Raw genomic sequence first — 12,203 nt, 5'->3', positions numbered from 1 at the left:
TTTGACAGAGTGATTTCTCACCCTTTTTCAGACAGTGCCACACACCCTTCAATTGGGTTTCTTCTCCCTGCTGTTAAGAGGCTGGTTCTGCCTGCAATATTTAGAGAAGCAGCTCTCCAAAAGCTGTTAACTTAATGGAGGCTGCTTAGGTACACACACACACACACACACACACACACACACACACACACACACACACGCACACAGAATTGTTTAATCCTTTCTCACACACAAAGAAGGAACTCTTCCAGTAGTCTTTATTTCCCAGTTTGTTAAATATTTATACTGTATCCTTCTTACAAAGAAAACTTCCACTTAAGCAAATCCAAAACTTAAAATATATAGATTCTTCTTCAGGGAAATCTAAACGAAGAATCAATCCATAATGATTTTCTTCTGACTTGAAATAGTCTACTATAAACAAGAAGGCACTACAACTCCTTACCTACTATCAACTTCTTTTATAGATGGTTCTTGAAAATCCATAAAAGCTGGCATATAACCAGGTTTTACACCTGGAACACACACACACACACACACACACACACACACACACACACACACACACACACCAGAGCAAATTATTTTACTGACTAACTACATTGAAATCAGAAACAAAACCAAGACACCATTCAGGAAAAAGTATTTTCTAACCTAGAATCCTCATAACTACTTCTAAAACAAATGTCTAAAGTTTAAAACACATTTATCTTTTGCCCTTTCATTGAAATGGGAACACTGGTTGGAAGAAAAACAAGCAGGAAATGGTTAGAAAACTTATTTTAATGTTCTGTATCTTCCTCTTAAATAGTGCTTGCATTTTATCACATCTTTCAGAATGCTCATAAAGAAATTTTGTTCTGGAAAAATCAACTTCAGCTTATATTAGTTAAAAAAAAAGATTTTCCTTTTCCTGATGTTCCCCACACTAGTCATCTTAATCAATAGGTTGAGATGTACATAGAAGGCTTAGGAGGGGGGAGAAGAGAGGTAATCCATATTGGTGTGATCCAAATACAATGCGGAATACCACGTGACTCACCTTCCATATTGTGTCGAATTTTAACAGACACATTAGCCAGCATATCTGAATACTCATCTCTCAAAGAACAAAAATAAAACCTTAATAAAATCTCTCTAATCTCTAGGGCTTATGACAAGGAGTGGATAGGGAAAAGTGGAAGAAAGGAGGAAAAGAGCACCAGAGAAACACAAATATAGATATTAACACATAAAAGGTCTTGTGTACATACACCAGAGTATATGTCATACACCAGTCCCTTTGTTCTCATCATTCAGTCCTCAAGTTCTAAAGAAGCTCTACTTAAAGGATAAAGAGAAGGGAAATTGAGCCAGGACAGGCAAAAGTTTTCCTTGAGGGAGGAGTGATGTCAAAACTGAAGTGAGCAGGACCTTACTCTTACGTTAGCAAATTTGTGCCCCATTATTATCTACCATTTCTTATTTTCTTCTGTGGATTATCAAACTACTGTGGCCACATCAATTTCCTCTTTCCTCATCTATATAATTCATGCTGAATTTCTACTTTAACCCACCTCTCAAAGCCCAACCAATTATAAGATTATCACAAGGATGATGAAATTCTGATAGAAGCACTTCTTGTGGAAAGGGAAGAGGTAGCTGAGTCAGTCAGTTATCCAGACAAAAAGAGTTCTAGCCTAAATTACTAAAGTTAGAGGCATCTGATAATGAATGGAGTTTGCCTTTGTTTCTTCTGCAAGAAACATCCCTGGGGCTGATATTCTCTTCTGTATGCACTGACAGTCCAGGGGCTGAGTTGAAGCCCATGCAGGTGCTTGAACATATTTGCATTCTAGATAACTGGTGCAAGTCGGAGAAACTTGACAGGGACTGTCTAAGGGATTAAAATTTTCAGGGTTCTAAAAGGCACAGACATGAAACCCAGTGGAATTACCATCATTTGCAGCTTCGGTAGTTCTCTGTTAATAATCACATGAGATTTCCCTAATTAGGGCTTCAGAGGGCTCCAGGTTAATGCAATTTAAACTGTACTAGAGATTTGCAGGCAAGGACTAATTCTGGAGACATGTATGTACATCTGTGGTGTACCAGTTGTCATGGTAAATAGGGAATATCTTCATGAATTTCAATTTAATATACATTTTGGAGGAAGACAGCAGAAAGTATGGTTGAAAAATCATGAATTTTAAAACTTTAGCACAGGAAATCAGTTTCTAAGTACTATGCATTCAATCTCTTCAGCTACTCTAGATAAGTGTGCAGAACCTTTGAGAAGTTTCTCTACCCTTTCTAGGTCCCCCAGATTCCATAAGCCCTCTGCTCTTGTCCACAGACTTGACTTCACTAGAGTGAGCATTAATGAGATTTTTTTTTACATATTTCTTTACTTTGGGGGGAAAAATGAGTGTATTTAACTTAGGTCATCACTGAGAATTATGACTGCTCCCTACTTTCCTTTTTCTAAGCGACTCAAAACCAAACTTGAGTTATCACACTATCAAAAATTCTGAGAATATTTTTTTAAAATGTTGTATCTATCTTCCAGATCTCACACATTTCCCTAATATTTCCTGCCTCTGACCTGCTTTGCACGTCTGTAGTTTTATCCCCTTTATGGTATGTGTTTGCACATAATACTTTGAACTTTTTATGGAAGGAGTGTCAAAGTATACATTTAGCATCTGAGTATGTTAGGATTATAATAGGGCTTTACATTATTTAACAGAAGTCTTCCTGTAACACCATGAGACAAGCATTGTTCTATAAATGTGCAGTAACGTTGTACAAGGCTACATGCCCATAAAATTGCTGAACCCAAAATAAAACTTTCTCTCTCTCTCCCTCCCCCCCCTCTCTCCCTCCCTCTCCCTCTCTCTCTCAGTTCCATTGTCACTGTTAGCTGGTTCAAAGTTCATCTAGTCAGCACCCCTGCTGACAAAGGGGTGCTTGCCTGACTGCCCTACCATGTCCGCCATGCTGTCATCAAATGTCTCTGTCTGAAATGTGTCCATGGGATTTACCATGTTCTACCAACTTTCATGGACTCTGGCCCTTTCAGGAAGGAGCTCATTAGTTATGAGCATATAAAAGAAACCTCTTCCTAATATAAGCCAAGAAAAAGAAGCAAAGCAAAATCCAGAAACCTACTATGGGATGAAGAGCAAGGGAATTTATGCATAGATTCTGTTTTTACCTCTTAGATCTGCTATTTGACTTCAAATTGAGAAAGGTTTTCTCAATGTGGCAGGAAACGAAAATAACACTTCAGTTTTAATTAATTAATTTATTTTTGGTCGGTTTTCGGGGCTTGAGCTCCAGACCTGGGCATTGTCTCTGAACTCTTCAGCTCAAGGCTAGCATTCTACCACTTGAGCCACAGCAACACTTCCGGTTTTCCAGTGGTTAAATGGAGATGAGAGGCTCACAGTGTTTCCTACCTGGTCTGGTTTTGAAGAGTGATCCTCAGATCTCAGCCTCCTGAGTAGCTTTGCTTCAGTTTTGTATAGCCATCAAGAGCATGATCTAAAAGACACAAAAGACAGAGGGGAAATGCTCAAGTCCTCATGTCTATAACAAAAATAGTATCAGGCCTGACCCTTAATCAAACACTGTACAAGTGGATTCAGCTCAGATCCATCAGCCTATATTTTGTTTCTTCTTTTGCCTTAGGCAGAAAGGTACCACATTGTGGATAGCCACATTACTATAACATGGAAGGAGGGAGAAAACAATCAGATAATGAGTGCTACAGAAGCCTCTGTACATTGGTCATGATAAAGTTGTGAACTTCACTGCAAATATTCACTGCACCATGGAAGCACAGGCAGAGCAAATACAGTAAGAGATTCAAGAGAGTAGATAGATGAGGAGGACAATTTTCTAACATGCCTCAAATGGTTACTTTCTTCTCTGACCAGTGTTGAAGGTGGATCTTCTTTCTTTACCATGACAAAGCAATTTACCTTCTCATATATCAAGAATAGCATGGTCAAGGAAGGCTACTGTTTGCCAGTCAGGTAGACAAGTTTCTCCCCATGTCATAATTGAATCATTTCCCATTTTCATCCAAAGGAATAATAGAAGTGATACATCCAATTCTTCTACATCTTGCCATTCTCATTTTATGGAGTGCTTCTAAAATCCTTGATAGTCAAAATATAACATCTTTCATTTGTATTGTTATAGGCTAATAGGGTAAGTTTTGATATGTTATTAAAGAACTAAAAGTGATTAAAAGTAAACATGATATCAAAGGCAAAATAAATACTGAAGCAAATATCACTGGTCTAAAATAAAAATAAGGCCTTCCCAAGGCCTCTGGTTAATTGTTCAAGTCTTATTCGTGCCATTTTAGTTATGACTATGAAGACTCAGTTTATTGACACACCGTCAAGAAATGGTGAGTGATTTCATGAGCATCTACACTCCTAGCTTCTGGAAACTATTCACCATTCTCAACTGTGTTTCATACTAATTGTGAATTTAAAGACTCTCTTATAAAAGGGAAACATTTTGTGATGGACCCCCAATAAATGTCAGCTTATACATTCTGTACATTCTGAGTACTGTAAAATACATAATTATGATCACTGCCCTGATTCAGCTATAAGGCACACACACAAATGAGGAATATGACAAACATTGAGAGTAACCTGAAGATAAGGAAATATATTTTGTTAAATGAAGTTTCTACTTACAATATAAATGTATACTGCTTACTTATGTTCTTGTTAAGTTGGTAAGGTCATGTTAACTTACTATTTACCAATGCCAAGGAATTCTCTCCCTTCACATGAGCCATAAACATTTTGTTTACACCCAGTCCATTTCTGTTCCTGTCTCTAGAGGTGCATGTTACCCACGACTGAAAGCCAGTTTGTAGGCAAGTGGCATGGCTGCTTCTGACTCCAATCACTTCGCCAATGCAACTTTGTACCCTCTTTTACATGAGGGTACACCAAAACTTTTACTTCACACTTGGGAATGAACTGATTGAGAAACTTGGTGTTCAGTGGCAAAATCAAAAGTCGTAGAAGACAAACTCCTCTTAGCATGTAAAGTCTCTGCTTTTCAAGGAGGGAAGATTTCTGATAACTTCCCACATACCCTCTCACTCATCTTGTCTCTAAAATTTCATAAGTGTCCAAATACATAAAAGATAATACCCCACACTGTACCTTCTGAGAAAAAGAGAAACCAATATAGAAAAGTATTCAGAAATATATAAGTAGAAAGCCCCAAATGATACAATTTGTAAAAATTATTTTTATGAACATTGTATGGTGGAGGATTTCACAGCATACAGAAATTTATTAATAGTCAAGAAGAGCTCTATGAATAAATTATGCAAACATTGGCACAATGTGTTAAGAAAGGACAGAACTATTTGCTCAAAGACCCTGGAAAAGAGACTTAAGTAGTGTTTGCTACATGTAGATTGTCAATTTAGACATAATTTACTCTTTCAACGAATGTTTATTGCTGATCATGTGGTAGAGCAAAGTGAACAGAACAGTTATGGTCCCTGTCTCTAAGAGATTACAGTGTAGTGGGAGGCATGGTTATAAACAAGTGAACAAATGCACCACAAACAGACAGTGATGACATACAGAATGCTGCAAAGAGTGGCTAAGCCCATTCATTTGCTCTTACAAACAAATCTGACTCAGTAATCCAGCCATGGATGTTTCATAAAATTCCTCTTTAGAAGGCAAGGACGCCAATCATCTGTAGAACATCAGCCTTTGGAAATGATTTAGCCACAGATGGAGAATTCCAAGTTAAGTGATCAGATACTCAAATGCCAGTATAGTCTGATCAAAGACTTCAAGCAGAGATGTATTGAGAGGCAATATAAGATAGTAGAAAGAGCAAACTGGGGCATCAGGTAAATCTAGTACTCAATGGTTCTACTACTATGTACTAGGTGACTGTTCTTGGACAAGGACAAGACATTTGATGTCTCTGGATCTGAGATTCTTCATATGACTTAAGGGGAAATTGTTCTTCATTCAGAGGGTTATAGCCAAAATGAGCATATATATATATATATATATATATATATATATATATATACACACACACAAAACCTCTTTCCATTGCTTGATATACTAAGTAGGTATTTGAAGAGGTAGCTATAATATTCATGGGCTTCCATGAGGGCAGTTTTTTCTGTTAGGCCAGACTTGGCAGTTTCTCCTTCCTTGTCTTTCTTCCCTTGAAATGAAAGTCTATTCTATTACCCAAGATGAATGTGTTCATAGTTGAGCTCTAAAGTGTTTACAAAAATATTTTGTGTACAGAATCTTAGTGGAACACACACACATTAATTTTCTGAGCTCATTGGTCTTGTGCCTATTGCAGTTTGGATTTGCTCAAAATCGCTTCTAGCATCATCTATGGTTCCTCACTGGTGCTTGCTTACTTGGTTTCCTCTGGGATTGTGTGCAATCACAGCCCTGGCACTTAGAAGCTTTTACACATGGATTTGAACACAGATGGTCTCAAACAATATCAATCTGGCTTCTTCCTATAATGCCAATGTCTGGCTTTATATTAGCTAATGTCTTATTTCTCTCTCATCCCATGGCTAAGTGGTTGTTTGGTGCTAGGTTCTGTTATGATCCTTTGTGTGTGTTACATTGCCTTCTTACAAGAACCCAATGTGGATACTGAAGAGACTGGATGAAGCTCACAGTTGCCATGTCCGAACGTGAGTAATCATGGCAGATTCTCCAGGCCTAATTTCTCTTTTACCCCATAGGGAAACCATCTTCTAAAGATCTAAAAGCCTAAGGTAATTTTATTCCAAATGGTAACAAATACAGTGGCTACTTACATGTACGTGTGTGTGTGTGTGTGTGTGTGTGTGTGTGTGCGCGTGCGTGCGTGTGTGTGTGTGTGTGTAAACTATGCACGAGGATTTCAGAATCTCTGGGAAAAGGTTTAGTCTCCAAGGATTTCTGCAGGATTACTTTTAGGATGTAAGTTCTCTGGGACAGGAAGCCCATTATTTGATTTCTAGAAAATGGGGAACTATTGACAGTATTTGGGCAAGGGAGTGATAGGATTGAGGCTCCAGATAGCTTGATATACCTGCAGTATATACAACAGAAAGAGAGAGAGATTGGAGGCGAGAGCCCATATGAGCCAATAAGGGTGGAGAAGAAGGAAGAGGGGAAAGAGTTTGGAGAGAAATAGTAGAACCAGCATTATTTGGTAATTTATCACACGGAGGGCAGCAAGCAGCAATGCAGAAGATAATGGCTACTCCCCAAATTGCCTCTAAATAGCATCTATTACCAGGAATATTAGAACTGAAGTATGAAAACAATGTGACAACAATGAAGGTCTGTTAACAGGTACAGCACTGTGTAATTCATCTCCTGTGGGGCCATCGCTGATCAAAGAAAAACAAGAACATTTATCTAATATGTGCCAAAGGCTGATGTTTCTCCAGAACAGCTGGGGTTTGTTTTTCTGATTTGCAGCAGAAAAATTGGGACGGTCATCCAGCCTTGGCATCAAACACCAGGAGGGCAATTTTCATGCCTTATACCAGCACCATAGTGGAGGTGTTTTTATAGTGTGTAGATACTTGGAATATTTAGTTAGAGCTTTGCAGTAAGCCAGGAGATCTATTTCCTGAAAAAGACTATTTAGCTAGAAAAATGCAGTCAAATAGACATAATCATCCAAGTGTCACATAAAAATAATTTGAAACTACAAGTTAGGAAATAGCAATGGCTTGTCAAGTTTGAAACAAAGCTCTGGCTGGTAAGGAGTTCAGGACTAGTTGCTCAATTTAGCTTAGATTAAACCCACACAATCATTACCTGCATACACACACACACACACACACACACACACACACACACACACGGATTTCTAGATTTTGCTTCACTTGTATAAAAATTTCTTTCAATTATCTCAAGTTTTAGCTCCCTGAAAATTTTAACTATCATGCTTTCAAATGAATCAGTGATTCACAGGCACCAAGAGAAGGAAAAGACCTATCCGATTATTAAGTCTGTCCCAAAAGATATCCAGGAAACATTCCCTGCAGTTCCCTTTCAATTGCTTTATTCTGTTCCTGTTTTAAATGACTCCAGCAAAGGGACTCTTCATCAATCTAAGAGGCCCGTGGGAGCCCTTTTTCAGCCTAAGAGTCCCCATTTTAGAAAACATATTCTGATATGAAGTCTTGTTACACCACATGCGTCTCCCAATGGGCCCTTTCTTCTTCTCTGCCTTTCTGCCCTTCAGCCCCTCCAGATGCCAGGAAATAGCAATAGCATTCTCATCACTTACTCTTTTATTCTCTTCATCTTTTTTTTTAAAAATTCTATTCTTTAATCTGAAGATCTCTGTGCTTTTATCTGCTTCTCTGGTCCATATCACCATAGTAACTGAAGGCTTTGACATGACTTCCATTTCAACAGTGGCTCTCTGATACCAGCCATTTGCCCTTGTGACCTTCAGCTCTGGTCAGAATGATATTTTCTAATGTTCTTGAGCAATTTAGAACTCTCTGAATGTCCATGTACTCATCTGGTAGCTAGAGCCTGCCACAAAATTGTATACATGATTACCAAACAATAAGTAGTTGGGGGTCAATGTGGTAAAGGTCCCTACCTGTACTAGATTAAGATTAGTAGGCTGTATATTCTCATAGATTCAGAAGTATTACAAAGAACACAATGTTAAGAATCATGCAGTTCCAAACCACTCTAAGCTTCTGGATACCAATTAATGTATTTGCTAAAAGAAGAGGTTAGACAGCATACCATAAGAAGGGCAATTTGTTTACAAATACAATATGGCACAGTTTCAATTTGAAGAAGTAATGCCAGTGGAATTACCTAACTCTGTGGTTTTAACAAAAAAAGTGCAGGGTGCCTAATCACATTTGAAATGCAGATAAGTGAACACTGTATAGTATAAGTATATCCTCGGTACAATATGTGTAAGGGGACACTGTATAGTGTAAGTATATCCCTGGTGCAACATATAGGACATACTTATAGTTCAAAAATCGCTTTTTTTCTCTCCCCTCAGGTTCAAATTTAACTGATAATCTAGACATAACAGCACATGCCTGTAATCCCAGCCAATCAGAAGGCTGAGTTAGAAGTGTATCCTGAGCTTGTGAGTTCAAGGCCAGCCTGACCTACGTCATACATTTTTATGAAAGCAAAAATGCTATTTTATATTTTTACTTGGTCATTCTCTCTTTCTCACCTTGAAGTGTCATTGTCTGCACTGAGGGTTAGCATCTTGTCTATCAGATACCTTGATAGATTTGGTTAGAGCTCCTGTCCCAGATAGTTCCAAATATGTGTAGAATTACTTGTTCTTCAAAAGTTTACTTAAGTCTCAAGCATGACCAAATGAGAACACACACACACACACACACACACACACACACACTCACACAGAGTGAAAATAGGAACTAAAATATAGACTGGAAGAATATATCATTGTCAAAAGATAAATTTCCATACAGGTCGAGTAATAATGGGTCACAACAACTGATTCATTGTTTTCTTCCTTCTTTAGTTTAATTTAATTTAATTGTAAGGGTGATATCAGAGGTTACAGTTACACAGTAAGGTTTTGAGCACATCTCTTGTTGATCAATGCTATCCCCTCCCTTGTTTTTTCTCACTTTCCCTCCCTGCTGACTCCCCAATACTTCCCTCCAAATTGTGAAGTTCATTTCCAATATCATTTTGCTTTCTTAATATGTCCACTAACTTTTTAAACTATGAATGTGACTTGCAGCATATCTGTTGCACCATACTAATGTACACTATACCTCCTCTCAATTAATGACTAACAACAGAATTAACAGAAAAGAAAATGAAACAAGTCATGGAAAAGGTGTTCCGTAGAAGAAACATAAACCAAATGAGGTGTTCAAGTTTATAGGCAACCTAAACTGTTTACAAACTAAAACTGCATCATTTCACTGTGTCCTTTTACATCATCAGATAAACAACTCTGTATTTAATGCTGGCCAGTATTTGCAGAATTGGGAAACCTGTCCACTGCCAGAGGAAGTAACAATTGGTACCAACACATTAGAAAACAATTTGGCATTGAGCTATAAGGCTAAATATGTGTAGAGCCTGTGTACTGGCAGGCCAACATTTAGCTATTTGCCCGAGAACATTCTAGCTCCTGTGTGATGTGAAACATATACAGAGATGCTTTTAGCAGTGCCATCTGCCATACCAGAACCTGGGAATGACCCAATTTTCTACTAACTATAGAATAGTTAAACCAGCTGTGGTATATTTATATGACAAAATCTATCCAGAATCCTTAGAAAGCAGCAGCTGGGAGTGGTGGGATGTGCCTATAATTCCAGCTACTTAGGAGAGGAAAGAAGGAGGATCAAGATATTCAAGCTAACCCAGGCAGAAGTAGTACTAGAAAAATAAAGCTAGAGGTATGTCTCAGTAACAAAACATCTGTCTAGCAAGTGCTCTGAGTTCAAATGCTGGCAACAATTAAAAAAATGAAAAACCATACAAACAAAAGAGAAAGATCACACTGGACTCAAGTGCTGGCTGTGAGTGAAGAAAGCATGATCACTAAGGAACAGAGAGGAAGGCACATCCGGTTCCATTTCTTCAAATGGGAGGCAGGCCACAGGCACATGAGACTCTCTGATTTAAACTGCAAAATGACATAGTATATCCTGACTTTACAGTATGATCCTTCAACATGTTTAGAGTGCTAACCACAGAGAGAAAAGCCGCCTTTTACTTGATTTTAAATGAGATTTCTCAATGAGACAGTGTCTTGCTGAGCCTTTCTCTGTAACTTGGCACATTTCATATCTTTCTCGTATCCTATTATATGCAGTCTCCAGAGTTATCTGCTTATCTACTTACTTATGTATCTGTTATTTATATATAGTATATACATAAGATATGCATACACACATATATATCAAAACATCACAATACATATGTTAGCAATAAATATTACATCGATTATATATTCATACACACACATACACATTCATACACATTGACACACCCTTGGAAGAATAAAGCTTTGGTGTGTTTATGTCTTGATTCATCTCCACCACTTTCTCAGAGAACACATAGTTTTTCAGGAACGGGACTTTCATTCCCACATGGGCACTGAGCTGGTAGCCCTGGCCTGTCCAGTTTCCCCAGATTCTTCTTCTTCCTTTCTTCATGTCAGCTATTGTCATGGTTGGTGAGTGGTAGGTGGTTGGAGATGTCCTGAGAAGGAAATTTTAATATTCTTGGAAATGTACAATAAAATAAGAAGGCACAGATTTATTGAGAAGTGTATAGTTTCTATAGATTATTCTGCAGTTACCAGTCCATGCTGACTACAAGGCATTGGGAGGTCAAATTTAGTGAACCTAAGAATTGGATCTACCTTTTGGGCAAAAACATAAGTGTAACATTTTTTAAAGTGATAAGACTTTTATCCCTTTCCATTAAAAAGCTACAAACTCTGACCTAGTCAGCAGCAGAACTAATTTGGCTGAGAACCACATGTATACACAGATTCCCAGAACCATCAGTCCCAAACCAAGTAAAGAGCACCACCTATCGACCAAAGAGCAAACCTACGACAACAAGTCCTCGTTGCCTTGGAAAGCACAATGAAACATTATGACATATATAAATAATCAAAGTCCCACAGAAAGGCCAAAAGGAAACAATAGTGAAGGGACGAGAGAGATGTCACCATCCCAAGAAATGACACCTGAAGAGACACGAAACATGACACTATTCAAGGAGATGATTGTGGACATGACTAGAGATTAAAGCAGAATTCCAAAAACAATTCCAGGAACATAAGCAGGAAATTACCAAGGAGCCCCTCAAATTCAATGGAAGAAAAGATTAATACCCCCTCAGCAGACATGATCAACTCAGTGTCCACAATTCAAGCAAAAATGGATGCATTAAGCAACAGACTGACTGAGATGGAGAATAGGACATCTGGAATGGAAGATAGAATGCAAGAGCTGGAACAGAGAATCATCAGCCTGGAGAAATCAGTCAGAATTCACCAAAGAGAACTCCAGGACCTGGCAGACGCAGCCAAGAAGTCTAATCTTCTTATAATAGGGACTGATGAAGGGGCGGAGTTCCATGATATAGGAATGCAACCGTTATTCACCAAAATCATAGCAGAGAACTTCC

General features: G+C 38.2%; 1 long non-coding RNA gene across 1 annotated transcript in view; it reads right to left on the bottom strand.

Annotated features, from left to right (window-relative positions):
- Positions 1–3,301: 3,301 nt before the first annotated feature.
- Positions 3,302–12,203, bottom strand: part of LOC150066625 (uncharacterized) — a 109,167-nt gene continuing 100,265 nt past the window's right edge. The window contains exon 3 of the long non-coding RNA XR_016539217.1: positions 3,302–3,525. This is a non-coding gene — a long non-coding RNA (uncharacterized LOC150066625). The remainder of the gene's footprint in view (positions 3,526–12,203) is intronic.

Source organism: Megascapheus bottae, chromosome 2 (assembly GCF_031878675.1).
Source record: "Megascapheus bottae isolate mThoBot1 chromosome 2, mThoBot2.hap1, whole genome shotgun sequence".
Lineage (NCBI taxonomy): Eukaryota > Metazoa > Chordata > Mammalia > Rodentia > Geomyidae > Megascapheus > Megascapheus bottae.
Note: the sequence above shows the minus strand (reverse complement) of the source record. Positions and strands in the feature narration are given on the sequence as shown.